This window comes from Delphinus delphis, chromosome 19 (genome assembly GCF_949987515.2).
Source record: "Delphinus delphis chromosome 19, mDelDel1.2, whole genome shotgun sequence".
Lineage (NCBI taxonomy): Eukaryota > Metazoa > Chordata > Mammalia > Artiodactyla > Delphinidae > Delphinus > Delphinus delphis.
Window position 1 is genome coordinate 19,799,514 of NC_082701.1, and position 17,538 is coordinate 19,817,051.

The 17,538-nt window shown below is 43.0% G+C and overlaps 1 protein-coding gene across 4 annotated transcripts in view; it reads left to right on the forward strand.

Moving 5' to 3' along the window:
* The window catches only part of LOC132414190 (signal transducer and activator of transcription 5B), a 71,802-nt gene that overhangs the window by 4,444 nt on the left and 49,820 nt on the right, over positions 1-17,538 (forward strand). The window contains exon 1 of one of the 4 annotated variants that reach the window (XM_059996570.1): positions 2,745-2,767. The exons of 1 other annotated variant lie outside the window; for it this stretch is intronic. The gene's annotated coding sequence lies outside the window, so the exon portion shown is untranslated. Of the gene's footprint in view, positions 1-2,744; positions 2,768-3,600; positions 3,618-4,930; positions 5,149-17,538 lie in introns of those variants that run through there. 2 more of the 4 variants (XM_059996568.1, XM_059996567.1) reach the window with 2 other exon arrangements.

The following is a 17,538-nucleotide window of genomic DNA, read 5'->3' on the forward strand; positions in this document are numbered from 1 at the left end:
ATTATGTGAGAGAGGGGTTGTGCATCTCCTTCCCCCCCATCCCCCATCACTCTGACACTTTTCTTTGTTGCGACCTGAGGAGGTTCCTTGCTCTCTAGCCCTCTTTCCCATTGTTCCAGTTTATTGCAGGCATAAACCCACCCACGTCTTCCCTGCCTGCTCCCAGCCTCCAGAATCAGCTCCCCAGCCCCAGAAGCCAGTGGGGTATATGAAGTCAAAATGACTGGCCCAATGCCCCATCCCCTCCTTATTGGCTACTGGCCTGGTCTTCATTTGCTGCTGTGATGGACCCCAAACACCAGCCTTCCCTTCACTCTGTGCTCCAGCCACGCAGTTCCCCCAACGCACTGACCTCTCTCAACTCCAAGCCTTTGCTGCCTCCGTTGCCTCTCCCTGGAAGGCCATTCCTCCCTTAGCCATCTGGTAACATCCTCCTCATCTTTCATAGGGTCAGTGTGGCAGAGGGGAAAACGCAGAGGTTTTGGCCATCAGACACTCAACAGAGAGGAAGGGCCTCAGAACGGAGGTTTGTCACAGCCAGCGGATCAGAGGGGGCTCTGTCACAGCCAGCGGATCAGAGAGGGCTTGATTCTGCCAGAGTGTGGGCAGCAAAAAGAGCTGAGTTAGATCTCGTTCCAAATCCCAGCTTTGCCAACTTAGCGGCTGTGTGACCTGAAACTACTTTACTTCTTTGAAAGGCAGACCTGGCTCTGCTGTGTGACTCCAGGCACATGAGTCTGCCTCTCTGAGCTGAGCGGCCTCTTTTGTAAAAGGACAGCAAGACTCACCTCCTCGGATTGCTGTGAAGACTCACTCACAGAGCCGAGCGCATAGTAAGTCGTTGCTCAGGGACCTTAGCCAGTATCTGCCCTCCTGGAGCTCCTCAATCCTGTATTGCAGGCCTCTTCTTAGGGCTCTAACTAGTTGCCTAAAGCGCTGTGTCTTACTGCTTGGTTTGTCATAGTGGCTTCATAAATACTGCTGGATTAACGAAGCTCCCTAAAACAGCACAGGGCTTCCCCAAGCTCTGACAGCTCAGGGGTTCCCTTTCTCTAGTGCAGACCCCTGTTTCCCTTTCACACATCCTGACTCACAGCACCCAGAAGGCTCTCTCCTCTGCTGCCCTGGCCTCTGCCTGCTCTGGTCCTACTGACCTGCTTTCCCACCCATGGCAGCAGTAGCCTCATCTTTGCCTGGTGCTGGGCTGACTTTTGAGTTCCTAACCCACCCGGCAAGTCAGGAAATTACTGGCTGGAGTGACACTCTGCTCCCTCGTATGTGTCAGCCCCACCCTCTCTGGACGCCACAGCATTGCCCCAGGACTCTGGATGGAAAGGGCACGATGACCCCGTCCCAGGAGGTGGGGTTTGGGGGTGGTGGTGCCTCGGGCTTTCCAGAGAGCCCTCCCTTTAACTCTGGCTGGAAGGGAGCCCAGACAGGTGAGGCACACAGGAGCAAGACAGGGAGTGCGAAAGATTCTCCAGGTCTGCAAGGACATTCACATCCCTCACCCACATCCCACATACCAACCACCACACCCGCTGCCAGCTCCCTCCTAGCCCAGCAAGATGGCTGCGGAAAAGAAAGAGAATACTCATTTATCAAGTGCCTTGCACAAGCCAGGCATGATGCTTTCACAAACGCTCTCTCTCTACTTTTTACTTTGAAAAAATGTTCATGTTCCCAGTGTTTTAATAGGTAGCATAGGACATGAGATAAAACTCAGAAGATTTAAAAGGATATACGGTGAATAGTCTCTCTCCTTTCCTGTTCCTCAGGTCCCTTCCACAAGGGCAACTACAGTTACTACAGTCTTGTGTGTACTCCCAGAAAGAGTCTATACGTTTACAAACATAACTTATACCTTCTATGAGTTACACATGAGGGAAACTGAGGCCCTCAGAGAAGTGTAGTACTTTGACTGAGGTCACACAGCAGCTAAAGTGGCAGAGCTGGGATTTGGAACCAGATTTCACTGTAAAACTCGGCTCTTTTCTCTGCCTGCGCTCTGGCAGAAGTAAGCCCTGGTACTGACAGAGCCCCCATGAACCACTGGCTATGACAAACCTCTATTCCGGGGCCTTGGAGATGTCTCTGCTTCCTGTCTGCTGAGTGCCGGCGGCTCCAGGGGCCTGTATTGACTTAATAGGGAGGAAGCACCCACCTATGGAAGAAGGAAAGTTCCCGCAGGTGTCCTTTTGTGGCTGCTGTGTGGTAGGGACCAATCTGATTCCCGAGGTACAGAGAGTTCTGGAGAGAGAAGCCACTTGAGTGTCGGTCTCTGGCTAGAGGGGATCGTGGTTGTGGTTTCAGCTACGTTTCCAGAAAATATCCTCATGATCTCCCTGTGGCTGGGCAGGGCTGAGGCAGGATGGGAAGCATGGGGGCTGTTCTCTACGGAAGCCACGTGCTGTGGCATGCGAGCAAGGAGAGGAGGCTGGGGTCAGCCCCTGGTGCAGAGTAGAAGGGACGCCTGGACAGGGCTGCCCACCAGACTTCCAGGCTCTCCCTCAAGCCTCTCTCTCTCATGGGTCAGGCCAGGGTGGGCTAAGAGATGACCCCAACTCTCTGACCAGTGGACATCTCTGCATTTGCAACTATGTCTCTGGCAGCTTCCCATGTGGGCTCTCTGTAGAGTCTTTCTGGATCCTACCTTCCCATTCCGTTTCTTTCTTTCTAGGACTCCTTCTGTGTCACGTCTCAGTCTGCTGTCCCCTCAACTTAGGGGACTATGTCCCTGAGGCCCCGGGAGAGCCAGGAGACCCAGGTAGGGTCTCACCTTACGTGAATTGGAAGTAGGGAGAGGTAGGTGTTGGATGGGCCTTCCTCTCCCAGGTTGACAACATTCCTGTTCTGTGGAGGTAGTCACCAGAACATTCTGTCCTTGGTGTCTATGCACGCAGCCAGCCAGATCTAGCTGGGTGCCTAGTGGTCAGTCACAGATGTGCTATGAGATGTACCTGCCCCGCCCTCCCAGCATTCAGACTCGCACCCTGCTGCCACTGATGACCAGCAGCGAAGGCAACTGGATTGAGTCCTAGACCTGACCAGTCCTAGGAAGAGGGGTGTAAATCTTAGCTGTTACTAAAAACAAAATAATAGTTAACAGCCCTATAGTGCTTTACAGCATTCGAAGCACTTTACATGTACTAACTCACTTAATTCTCACAACAATGCTCTGAGGTAGGTCCTATTAATGTCACTATATTGCAATGAGGAAATCAAGGCAAAAAGCTTGCTCCAGGTTGCATGGCTCAAGGAGCTGACCATGAGTCTGGTTCTAGATTCTGTGCTTTTAATTACTATGCAGTCCTCCTGGTTTCCATTTCTATTCCTAGAGTGTAGGGTTTGTTCTTCAAATATTTATTGAGTGTCTGCTCCGGGCTGGGCACGGGGTGGGAGCATTTAAAGGTGAATGGGATATTGTGTGCCAGGGGGGTAGAGAGACATGTAAACAAGAAATTGTCCTTCAGCACGAGAGGTGCCATAATAGGGGCATAAATGTGTGGTTGGAAACAGGGAGGGCGAGGTTCGTACTGCCTGGAGCAAGCGTCACCTAAGGGCACACACTGAGTGGCAGGAGGACATTCCAGGCAGAAGGAACGGCATGTGTGCAGGTATGAAAGTTTACAGGAAAGAGAAATGTGGTGTGCCTAAGTGTTGAAACCTCCTGGACAGTAACTGTCAGAGGGGTTGCCAGAGAGCTCAGGGCTGGTGCTTCCGTCCAGCTTCCTGCTCCAGCCTGTCCTCGTGCTCTGGCCTCCAAGCTCCCGGTACCTACTCTGTGCAAAGCACCGTGCCAGGTGTTGGCTCAGAATGTGGGATAAAAGCAGTAGCCTGGGTGGGGGAGGAAGAGTTTGTGATCAGCTGCAGACACAAAGATCTTTGTGGCTGGTGTTATTTTGGAGGTGAAGGGAAGGCTGCTGGGAAGAGCTGCTAAAGGTGGATTATGGGAGAACAAGAGGACTTGCAGATCTTGATCATCTCTGGACAGGAAGATTTTCATATTGTAGGGAAGGGACGCTCTGTGTGCATCTGTGGGGTCCTTCTTCTTTTGCCCCTGCAACTGGGTTTCTGGAGATCTGACATGTCTTGCTTTGGTGCTGGCCCTTGGAGGGTTGCCAGGGAAACCATTGGCCAGCTCCACAGATGTAGCGAGAGGAGAGCGGGTGACTCAGGCTGCCTTCTCAGACACTGCACCCCCTCCCCATTACATGGAAAAGGCCCTCAGAGACTCCCTTTCTTCTGGATCCTACAGAGCTGATCCTGCTTATTCTTCTTTCTCCAGATAGAGGAGAGAGTCCCTCCCGTAGCTCCACTGGTGGGAGCTAGCAAGATTCCCCAGAGAGGGAAATGGTCTCAGACACCCCTGTCCCCCATAGATTCACTCTGGAACAGTGGATGGATCTACTCGGCAAGGGCCAGTTGTAAACTCCTGCTGTGTCCCTTCAGGCTTTCCTCTTGCTCTTCCGTGTGGTAAGCGGCAGAAGCCCAGGCTGAAACGCCCTCCAGGGAGCAAACCCGGGGCAATTATTGATGGGTCAGCGATGGACTTCTGACCTCAGCCTGGGAGGGACTGGACCCGAAACGCGGACCTCAGCCCGGGCGAAGGGAGGTGGGCGGGCCGCAGAGGGGGATGCCAATCAACAAGACCACAACAGTTGGGCCAGCAGACCCCACCCAAACAAAGCAGCATGTGCTCGCGGCCCGCGGACCCGGCCAGGGAGCCAAGCGGCAAAGCCGCCCCCGCTCCGCGAAGAGGGGCTGCGCGCGGCGCCGGCCCCACAGAGCGCGCTGAGGGGGTTCCGGGCCTCTCCAGGGCGGCCGCGGAGTGAGGCGGGGGGGCGAGGGACCACGGGGCTCGCGAGCGCGCGCCGGGCGGAACCAGGAAGCGGCGCGCGCTGGCGCGGGGCGCGCTCGAGGCTGCGGACGACGCGCGCGGCCGGGCCTCCGCGCGCGAGCGGCGCGCGCGCCCCCGTGGGCCCGGGCGAGAGGAGAGTCGGCGGCCGGAGCCGTCACCCCGGGCTGGACCGAGCGCAGGAAACTAAGCGCGGCGGTCCGGCCGAGGGAGGGAGCGAGCGAGCGAGCGGGCGGGCGAGCCAGAGAGCGGACGGGAGGCAGCCGCTGGCGCCCGAGGGGCCAAGCGAGGTAGGAGCTGCGGGGCCAGCCCGGAGCTCGGGGCCCGCGGAGGGAGGCCGGGGAGCCGGCCCGGGCGGGGCCCCGCGCCCCGGCCGCCCAGACGCCCGGCAGGGCCGCGCTGCGCCGCCGCCATCGCTCCCTGGGCCGGGAGGACGGGCGCGGGGACCGCGCCGCTGGGTGAGGGGGGCCACGGGGGGCGAAGGCTGGGGGCGGGCGAGGGGCGTCGTGCGGAGGCTGCGGCGGGCCGGAAGGGGTAGAGGGCAGAGACCGTGCGTGCGCGTGTGTCGGGGTGGGCTGCCGTCGGCCCCCTCACACCTTCGTGTTGCAGTTCGGAATAGCGCCCGCCGGCTCCTCGCTTTTCTCCCTTTTTCAAAGGGAGAAAAGGGTGTCTGCGACTCCTAGGGGTGGGATGAGACCTGTGGTGCCCGGTGGGGTGGGGGGTTTTAGCCAGGCTTCAAGGAACAGCGCCTTATAAGGAGTCCAGACAACAAATACGAACGTTTCGATCAGGCTCGGGGGTGCAGAATCCCTCATCAGGGACCCGCCAGGCCCCGGCTTGTGCGTGTGGCTGTGGACGCAGTGCGTTCTTTTTTTCTAGCCAGGGATAAAGAGTTAAAAAGTGCTCCTGGTGTTGGGGGTAGATACGCAGCGTCGGAAGGGGAGTCGTTGTGTCACCAAAGCTGGTCTGAGGCTAAAGGAATCTGGCAAGATGGTCAGGCAGATCAAAGAGGAAAGAACTTGTGTGGAGCAAGAGGCGTTTGCAGACACTTGTAGCCAGCAGTGATGGAAAAGGCGAGGGAGAAAAACAAGCGCCAGCTTTTAGGAAGAGGAGCTTAATGAGAACCACAAGAATTTTAAGGGCAAAAAGAGATAGCGATCCTCTCTTTCCCAAAGAGCCATGCTAGATCTTTTTCTTCTAGACCCCTCTGATCCTGTCATTGTATGTGATACCGTCGTATCAAATAAATAGTGCTCAAAGTGGGTCGTAGAATGTTAGAGCTGGAAAGGACCGCGGCGGTAATGCTCCATTCTTTTATTGTACAAATGAGGAAACTGAGGCCAGATAGGTGGAGCGATTGGCCTGCTCCATTCACGCAGCTGTTTAGTACTTCAGAAACTGAAATGTCGGTCTGAAGACTCTCAGGTTAGTGCTCTTCCCGAAGCACAGAGAAGCAGTAGACATTTGCCTAAACACAGTTCCATAAATTGTCTCTGGAATGTCCTCGGGGAATGCCCCTTGAAAGGGCTAGTGTGTCACCAAATTATTAAACTGAGCTTAGGTCCTTTTTTCAGTCTTCAAATGGTGTTTATCATCCGCTTGTATCTTAGGTTTCCAAAGGGCTTGGATAGCCGCCTGGGCCATAATAAGCTTTCAGCTGTTGAGTATACTATCTCAATTTTGTTATCGTCCAATTAAGATAATAGAACCTTGCCTCTTTCCTCAACACTTTTCTGTTATTGTTTATTTGTTTATATTATGTTGGTTACATTGTTTATATTCATTGGCTGTAGTTCTTAGAAGAGGATGTATTTTATTTAGTGTGCCAGTCATTTTTTTCTAATTTCATAACACTAGGAACATTAGATCAGTTCTGATGATATCAAATGGTGGAATTCTGTTGATTGACTTTATTTCAAGGCTTTGGGGTTTTTTTGTTTGTTTTGGTACCAATTTCCATCTCTTGGAAGATCACAGTTAGAATTGATATTGTAAATGGGAGAAGGGGGCTGCAGATTTTAAGAAAATTTATTATGTGACGGTTTGCGATGTCTGTTGGTCTAACCAAAACAGCACCACACCTTTGGTCAGGTAAGTGTTATCTAGTAGATTACTTGTTTTCTGTAGCCGTTGGAAGATGAAAATTTCAAGCATCTGGTTGAGACACAGGGAAGGAATGGAGAGATCTTTTTTTAAAAAGCAAAACATCAGGAAAAAACACAAGAGTTGATTTCTATCACAAGCAGTTTGGTTATTGCATAACTTGGAGCTAAACTGCACAGAATCTTTGCTGTATACCCAACTAAATAAATTATCCCCCCCTTCTCACTGGTCAGGATTCACATTTTTGCCCACAGGCTATTAGTATGGATTGTGTTAAGAAATTTAAGGTGTCTATGTTTCTTAAATGGATACTTCATGATATATATGATGGAAGGGGGAAAAAGTGTTATCCTTGTTTGGAGTGTTACAACATGTATATTTTGGTCAGCACTTCCTATTGTGCCCCAACTTCTCGTTTCATCTTCATTTTCTTGCTCTCAATTGATTTTTTAAAAAATTTTATTTACATATGCAAAAACCACATCAGGACTAGTAAAAAGCATCACTTGTTGCTCTTTGGGTACTTACGTCCATTTGTTTCAAGTTATATTGTTACGTTTAAATTATTTCAAATTATATTGAAATCATTTGTGATTTGTGTTAAGTATATGTTTATAAATGTGCTTGTGGTGGTTCATTTGGCTTATTTTTGTGTAGGTAATACAGGTAGTCTTATTATAAAAGCAAGGTGTTATAAATAGGTAAATAATATGCTCAAGATTAGATTGCAGGTTAAAGGTAGAATCAGAGGAAGCTTAACTCTTCTGGTGCCCTACAAACATGTATGTATCTCATGAACTATTCACAGATTTCTGGACTACCAGTGACACATATTTCCTCCCTTCTATTAGAGTGTAGATTACCACATTATGCCTACAAAAGGAAGCAGAAAACCTTGTTTTTTCTTAATGTGTTTTGAGCATTTGAAACTTATTCTTTTAAAAAGTTATGACATTCCTAGGTTACTGAGCTCTTCAGAAGAATATCCTTTTACTGCATATGATAAAGTGTCAAAATACCTTGACTCTGGCACTTCTTAATAAAAATAATGTTTAAAAGTTTGTTCCAAAGTATCACTGTCCCCAGTTTTGTGTGGTGTTTAAAGGAAAAGATTTTTCTTTAAATTTGAGCTTTGTTAATAGAACCGTTCTAAAATCAGAAGTATTTTTTTCCTCTGCAGTGTTGGAAACACAACAGTTTTATGCTTATTTCTAGGAATAAGAAAGTCAAATTTAACAATCTAGTTTCCATTGATTAGACAGTTTCTTGTACACTTAAATTGTGAGCGTCACAGTGATTAAATTTTTTAATTGCCTTCTGTTAATTGTCATGTCCTTATTTTAAGTAGCCTGTTTACATTGGATGTTTTCTTATTAGTGATGATCCTTTTACTATTAAAAAACCTAAGCCAGTTCAGAGAGGACTTTACATATCTAAATGGGTTCTATTTTTACTAATCAATGAGGGGAGTAATTTACACGTGTTCAACTTTTAGTTGAAGGAGACCCTCACTTTTGGTGATTTCAGGGTTTTAGATGACGTTTTATTGCTTTTGTTAGTTTGGTCACACCCGTGACTTCCTTGGAAGGTATCTTTGAAGTTTGGTTTCCTTTTTTTTAAAATGGTAATATTGGGGTGGGGGTGCTTCCTGTTTGTATTTTCAAAATTAGGTCCACATGTTAACCTTCTCGTGGTGTCACATTTTTATCTTAAACATATAAAGACGAGCATCAGATGCCATGTGGTTTGTCTTTGACCCATTGTACTGCTCCATGACAGCTCTACCGAGTACCCAGTTGGAAAGGCAAGACATCCCAAATCTTCCCAGCTCCCTTCAAGGTTTAGCTGCCTTGGAAGGAATCTTAACTACCACGACAAAGGTGCAATTAACAGAAAAATGGGGCTGCTGCTTTCTGTTTTCCTCCCAGGTACCTAGAAAATGCACAGCACTGGGACTTACCTGGTGGTGCGATGGTTAAGAATCCGCCTGCCAATGCAGGGGACACGGTTTCGAGCCCTGGTCTGGGAAGATCCCACATGCTGTGGAGCAACTAAGCCCGTGCACCACAGCTACTGAGCCTGCACTCTAGAGCCCTCATGCCATAACTACTGAAGTCCGTGCGCCTAGAGCCCGTGCGCCTAGAGCCCGTGCGCCTAGAGCCCGTGCTCCGCAACAAGAGAAGCCATGGCAATGAGAAGCCCACGCACTGCAACGAAGAGTAGCCTCTGCTCGCCGCAACTAGAGAAAGCCCACACACAGCAACGAAGACCTAACACAGCCAAAAATAAATAAATAAAATAAATAATATAAATAAATAATATTTTTTTAAAAAATGCATAGCACTAAGATAGAGCGAAAACGTGTTATGTGTAGCTTGGAATGTCAGTGCCTTCAAGAGGGGTTGCCATAGGTTTATAAGATATAGCATCTATTTAGCAGTGACTATAGCCGTTTTTCTGACCTCACCTAAAAGGCACACAGAATATCATGGAGGAGTCAAATAAGCACAAGGAGAGATTCAGGGTATGGTGGTGGTAGAACTTTGGAGGAATCACCCTCAGCCATGAAACTCTTCCTAGACCCTCCTGGATAATTTTTACGTGGTAGGTCCCTTTTAATACAAATGTTGGGGTGAGAGTTATTTGGAGGCTTGCGGAGAAGAATATCCTTGAAAGGAGTACGGATAGTATTGTTTCAGTGATTGAAGCAAGTGACCTTTTCCTAGCCTTCAGCTAACTTTATTCTAGAAGTGTAATGACTAAATAGACTCCTAATTAAATTGACATTCAAACATGTTTGCAGTGTAGGGGCAGTTTCTCTCTTGTAAATTTTCTTTTGGATCACATCACTAAAGGCAATACTGCATTAGCATGTTGCATAGTAACGCAGTTTGCAAATGAGGTTAATACGTAGAGTATCTTGACCTCCCATCCCTCCCCCCCCCCACCCCATAGTCAAGAAAGGAGAAGTTATATGTCATATACTGGATATTTTCTTCATTGAGTTTATTTATAATAATTACCTCCATTTCTCATGTATTGTAGTACTATTAAGATGAAAAATACATATATTGATTGATAAAGAACATTTATCTTTTGGAAGCTAGCTTGCAAAAGCTAACAGTCATTCTCCATTTGTTCCTCCATTGCCTTTGGCACGCTGATTAACTCTTTAAAAAATTCGTTTCCAGATTTCTGTTATGAAGAGAACTATCTCCATATTCTATTCACTGCTAGTTTTTTGAGGTGCTTATGCTGACTCATTTTTTAATTATACTAAGATATAGAGTATGGTTTGAGAGCAGTAATGAGATTCTCAGAAGATACGAAAACTTCCCTTTCTGACTAGTTAGAGAAAGATTGGGGAAGACAAGGGGAAATACATCAATGAGCCAATCAATTATTGTTATTTGTTGGGATTAATTTGGTGACTAATATTTTCAACGCCCATCAGGCTAGTAAAAGTGGCTTTGGCTTTACCCTGCAATGATAACAGGACAAACTCAAGTTTTCTCTAATACTGCTTGTTTTTCCTAGTAGGGGATTTTTTTTTGCATATGGGAAATCAAGCCAAAGCTACCAGTAACGGTCACATCCATGATTTGTATAAAAAACTATTTACCACCCTGGGCTATAGCTGTACTTACCGTAAGCTCATCTGGGAAGGTGTACTAATTATTTATATAATAATTATTATGCCATCTTTAAAAAAGTGATCAGAAAACTAATTTAAAAATACTTCAAATTATGCCCCAAACCTAAAAGTAGAAAGAGAATGAAAATAATACCTAACATCATTCACTTACAGTGTGCCAAGCAGACACTGTTATAAGCTCTTGCCATGTTTTAACTCATGATCCTCAGAGGGGTGGGTATTATCCTCAGTTGAAAGATGAAGAAGTGGCCAAAGAGAAGTTAAGTAATTTGTCCGAGGTCACATTGCTGCTAATGGCAGGGCTGGATCCAGACCCAGGTGGAGCTGATTCCAGAGGCTGCATTGCTACCCACTGCACTGCGAAGGAGAGCAGGCAACTGCAACTTCGCAGTGAGACATTTGATTTCTTTAGGGCTTATAGTTCTTTATTTGTGTTCCAAAATGCGCTCTTGTGTTTTTTTAATAGAAATTTTTTAATGTATATTTGGAAATTTTTTGAAGTTTATGATGGTGATGATAGGTGTTTTTCCAACTTATATATTCCTGACAGAAATTATATTAAAACAGAGAAAGTCTTAATTAAAAAAATTTTTTTTTAAATTATTTTATTATTTTTGGCTGTGTTGGGTCTTCATTGCTGCGCACGGGCTTTCTCTAGTTGCGGCAAGTGAGAGCTACTCTGTTGCGGTGTGCAGGCTTCTCGTTGCGGTGGCTTCTCTTGTTGCGGAGCATGGGCTCTAGGCGCGCAGGCTTCAGTAGTTGTGGCATGCAGGCTCAGTAGTTGTGGCTCGTGGGCTCTAGAGCTCAGGCTCAGTAGTTGTGGCGCATGGGCTTAGTTGCTCCGCGGCATGTGGGATCTTCCCGGACCAGGGCTGGAACCCGTGTCCCTTGCATTGGCAGGCGGATTCTTAACCACTGTGCCACCCGGGAAGTCCTGAGAAAGTTTTAATTTTAACTATAAGTTGTCCTTTGTTGTCCTACTAGCGTTACCATGTACATCACAGGAGAAGAGCTCTAAGCTGTCTCTTTGCCTTCTATTTATAAACAAAAGGATCTTCTTTGCCAGTGTGGTTTGAGACCTGCATGTTTGTTGACTGAGAATGCAGGTATCCAGCACATTTTATTTACAACTTTATTTTGAAGGGGTTTATGGTCCTGTTCTTGTTTTAAAGCTAGTAATTGTGATTTTTGAGCTAGAAGGACTTAAGAATTTTAATTTGGGGGGATAATTTTTAAGGCAACTGAATTTATTGTGTGTTTAGAGCTGTGGAAAGACCATTAGAAACTAGTCTCAGAAATGTATTCCTTTTCATATCTGATGCTTGTTTTCTATCAGAACTTTTCTTAGAGGTGGATTGTGACGTTAAGTCTTGGAGACAGAATTCACAACCCTAAAGTGCAGTGATTTGAATTTGAGAGATCAAGTCAGGGATGAAAAAACCTTCAATTTCCTGAGCAGAGAGTATGAACTTGCTCAAATAAACAGAGGATGTTAGCTTCCAGGGTTGTCAAACTGTCACCTTTGACCAGGGTTGAATTTTCTTTGAATGTTGACAAAAGTTACAATGTCAGTGGAAAAAGCTTAATGTGAAGTATCTATAACTCAGAATTTCCTTATGTTTGTGTCACTGAGATCCTATAATTAAAGGTGTTTTTTTTTTTTTTTTTTTTAAATATATGTCTGATGAGTTTAAAAAGCCTTCAGTGGGAGTTTCCAGCCTTTAGGTGAGAGTCAATGAGAAAGTTTGTGAAAAAATATTTTGTATTGTCTAAAATTCAGAGCCTATAGCTGGCAGTAAATCGCTATGTTTTTGTAAAGAGTGGGATTTTTAAAAATCCAAACCTGGGGAAATGTTTTAAATAAACTGTATTTTAAAATATCACTGTAGAGAAAGAAAGAAGAAGAAAGAAAGAAAGAAAAACTGTTCAGCACTTAATCTGTTAAAGTACTAAAAATTGGGATTTATCAGGTTCGTAATATAGCATTCTACAGTATATTCATTAATGGTTTAAGCTAGGTAAAATATTCTCTCAGAAATAATGCTAATTCTATTTTTCCTTTTGTTTCATGTTTGTAAAAATCTTTTGGTCCTCTTTTAGGCTTGAAAAAAGTAGCAAACTATGTGTCTACAGAAATATATAGCTCTTTACAAAATGAAACAGTCACTTCAGCCTGTGGATTTATGTTTTTAGGATTTGTGATCTGTTTCTGGTAGAAAGTAAGAAAGAATGATAGCGAGAAATGGACTTTGTAGAGTCTTATTCCAAAAGGTATGGAAGGTCTAATACACAGGGATGCAGTGCAAATATTCTTCGTTCTTTTGTTGTTAATTTTTCAATTGTGTAACAGTATTTGGAGACCCTGAATGTGGGCATATTTTAAAGATGAGTTTTTCTTGAAGTGAATTTAAATATCAAGTAAAAATACTAAATTCACTGTAATGTGTATAGAGATTGGCCTTACTCCTTAACCATTGAAGGTATCAAAACAAAATAGAAAATATTTGGCTTCCTGAATGGTATGGCTGCAGTGAACATGCTGAGTTGGTCATGAAGCATAATCCTTTTCTTTTGCAATACCAGAGCAAAACACATAATTTTAAAGGAATGGATCCTTAGGATAACTTATTACCTTAAGCGCACATTTGAAATTTTGTTCCAGAAAAGTGACGTCAAAATTTATGATTTTGAATTTTTACTATCCAAGTGTGAGAGGTCTAGTTGGGACAGAACTGAACATTACATTCCAATTATATTGGTAAATTTGAACAGGAAAAATATAAAAGCAGTAGCTTTTATGAAGTAACTCATAAAAGAAATGTATATGTACATATAGGCATTAAGAATAGGCATTAAAAAAAGACTTCTTCTGGGTTGTGGGATTTTGGATGTATGTATACACTTCCTAGTGTATTCCCATTTTTCTGTAATAAATAGGTAATAATGAATAGGAAATACTTTTGTAATCAAGAAAAAAGTTATTTTTAATGAATGGGTAAAGAAAATGTGAGAGAGATCACATGGAATATTATTCAGCCATAAAAGGAAGGAAATCCATTGTGACAACGTGGATGAACCTTGAGGGCCTTATGCTAAGTGAAATAAGTCAGACGGAAAAAGACAATACCGTATGACCTCACTCACATGTGGAATCTAAAAAAACCCAACTCCAAAAACTGAGCAGATTGGTGGTTTCCAGGGGAGGACAGTGGGGAAATGGATGAGGCTGGTTAAATGGTACAGATTTCCAGTTATTAAGATGAATAAGTTCGGGGGATGTAATTTACAGCATGGTGACTATAGTTAACAATACTATTGATATATTGTATATTTTAAGTTGCTAAGAGATAGATCTTTAAAGTTCTCACCAAATGCCAGTTGTAACTGTGTGAGTTGATGGATGTGTTAACTAATCTTATTGAGGTAATCATTTCACAATATATACTTATATCAAATCATTACATCTGCATCTTAAACTTATACAATGTTGAATGTCAACTATATCTCAATAAAGCTGGGGGAAAAGTTATTTTTTAAATGGCTTTTGTATATTGATTTATCTCAGAATGAGAAACCTGTTTTTGTTTTCAGTTAGTGTTTCCTTTTTAGGAGCAGAAAAACAAGTAGTTTGTGATGTTTATGTTAAATATTTGGCATGACATACTATTTTGGTATGATTATATGACATCTTTTTTTGATGAACGGTATTAAAATCATTTAAATTGTATTTAATGTTTTCAGAGTTAAAATAACTTGAGGACTGAGTTATTTCCTATATTTGGTGGAATGTTTCATATTTTTATATATAAGCCGATGGAGAATTATACTGTTTATAAATATAATAAATAAATTATATTATTTTACTTGTGTATGTGCTCTGCTAGGTTACCATTCATTTCATATTGAAGGTGTTTGTTTTTATTCAACTTCTGGGAAAAAAATGGTCTCATTTAACTTCTTGCAACCCTGAACATTGTTATTTCAATATATTTTCTGCATTTGCTTTATTTATTTATTTATTTATTTATTTATGGCTGCGTTGGGTCTTCGTTGCTGCGTGTGGGCTTCCTCTAGTTGCCGCGAGCGGGGGCTACCCTTCATTGTGGTGCACAGGCTTCTCATTGCTGTGGCTTCTCCTGTTACAGAGCATGGGCTCTAGGCGCGCAGGCTTCAGTAGTTGTGGCATGCAGACTCAGTAGTTGTGGCGCATGGGCTTAGTTGTTCTGCGGCATGTGCGATCTTCCCAGACCAGGAATCAAACCCGTATCCCCTGCATTGGCAAGTGGATTCTTAACCACTGAGCCACCAAGGAAGTCCCTCCACATTTGCTTTTATACTGCTTTCTTGCTCATGATGATACCTACAAAGGTTGCTAGGTTTATAGATTTCTTTTTCTTGTAATTCCATTAGTCATGCTTAATGACTTCTCTGTGTTTATTATGACATTCATTTGGGAATATCTGGTAAAGTAAATCTCTGGTGAAAGACACTTTCTTTTGGGTATATGTCATTGCTAATACAAGAGACTGTGTTTTGCCTTAATTAAATTCAAATTAAATAGTTTCTTTGTAACTAAATCTAGTTTTAAAAGCACTTTAACATTTGAAGGAGTTTAAGGAAGAAAAATGAAAATAAATTACAAGTTGATGCTTTAGGAGAATTGTGGTACATAGCTCTGTAGGTCTTATTACTTTGCAACAAATAAAATTACAATCTTAAAAAAATATGTATTTTTGAGCCCAGCAGAACACCTACATATTTTATGTAAAACTCAACTCAGCAAAAATCTACCTTAACTTCGATTGTGCCTTGTAATTTATTGTAATGGAATTTCCTATAACAGAATTTTATTTTAAGTCAGTTTTGGGAATACTGAAACATAAAAGAGATCATATAGTACCTTTTGGTGTTTTTTAATCCTAAATCCATAAGTAGTTCATTCCAATTCATGAAGATAATAATAATAATTATTATTATTTTATTTATTTATTTTTTAAATAGAAGTTTTTATTTTATCTTTTTGGCCAAGCAGCATGTGGAATCTTAGTTCCCTGACCAGGGATTGAACCCACGCCCCCTGCAGTGGAGCTCAGAGTCTTAACCATTGGACCACCAAGGAAGTCTGATGATTATTATTTTTTGAAGATAATTATTTTTGTGTATTAAAGATAAAACTATAAACGTATATTGCCCAATATGCCTTCATAAATAAATCCTGTTGATTTTATTCTTTTTTTGCTTATCACTTCTTACCTCCTCTGCCTCCTGAAAATGTGATAATCTCATTTAATCCAAAAGTATGTTTTCCTTTGGTTTCAGTTCATTTATAGTTGCTGATTTTCCCTGTAATCTCTTTTATCACTGTGATATTATTGTGACCAGTTAGAATAATCCCCTTCTTCCCTTATGTATCTGAATCATCTTCACCAAACCATGAGATATTTTAGAAATTATATAAACTGGGACCTCAAATTTAGCGTTATATATTTCACAATATGGCATCAGTAAATTATAGAATATTTTAAAATTAATATGTGAAATGATTTATTGCTTTCTTCATTTAGAACTAGTTACTTGATAGTGTTCTATCTAGCCTTTATTTGTTTTTGAGAACTTGGCTGTCCTCACAAAGGTAAGTCTTTTTCTAAGTCCATAAATCTTAAAATTATCTCAGTAAAGGAGCTCAAATGTATGTAAGATTCAAATGACTGTAAAAAATGATTACTTCTCTTAAAAGTTAACATTATAATTTTGTTTGAAGCTCTCTAATTCGCTTTTTGTTTCTTAGCTGCTAGAGGGCTTTTGGGGATTGTGAGCGTGTGTGTGTGTGTGTGTGTGTGTGTGTGTGTGTGTGTGTGTGTGTGTTTAAAAATACTTCCAAAGTGAGTAAAGAAATTTATTCCAAAATTTTACGGTAATTGGGCTACCAATCAAGGTAAGACTTAGTAAATGCTAAGTAAATATTTACTGCTAATGCGCAGAGAGCTAATTAGCTAGTGAGCTAATACGTTTTTTAAGGCAGTTAGACAACAACTTGACCCATTAAATTATATACACCAGTGGTTCTTAACCATTTGTGGACTAAGAGACCTTTTGAGGTACTAATGAAACCATTGACTCTCTTCCCAGTAAAATATGCATACACATAAAAATCTGCATACATTTCAAGAGGTTCGTGGACTCAGGCTACAAACCTCTACTGTAAACAATCTCGCTGTTAACACAGATAATGGAGATGAGGGAGTATGGAGAAGAAATAACAAATAATCCAAATGTACTGTTAAAACGAACCTCTTATTTTGTTATCTGGGGACTCAGAAGGGGCTTGTTTCCCCAGGGAACTAATAAATACCAATTTACTTCAACATTCTTAAGGTGTGTATTCCATTGTGTAACCCTACTGTAATTTAGTTAATCCATTAATAATTGATAGTTGTTTCCAGTTTTTCACTTCTGTAAATAACACGGTAGTACAGATCCTTAGGCTGAGTGGGTTTTTTTCACATTTACCAGACCATCTCCTTAATATTAAGTTGTAGAAGTGGAGTTGCCGAGTCATTTGCATAGATAGTGCCAAACTGCCCTCCAAAAAGCCTATCCCAGTCTGCATGCCCACCAATAACTAGTGCATGAAGGGAATGGTCATTTTCCCACATCTGCCATTACTGAGTGTTGACAACCTTTCTCTCTTTGCTAGTCTCTCATATTTGTTTGTGTTTCTTTGATTTCTAGCAGTGCTTCACAAGTTCGCTGGCCATTTTGTTTCCTCTTTGTGATTTGCGTCTTTATATAATTGGCCTGTTTTTTTTAATTACATATGCTTGAGTTTTCCTCAGAGATCTTTCTGTCTTAACATATTACAAGTAATTTTCTCCGTTTTTTTTTTGACTTGCAACTTAGTATACTATTTTTTTGCAGTACA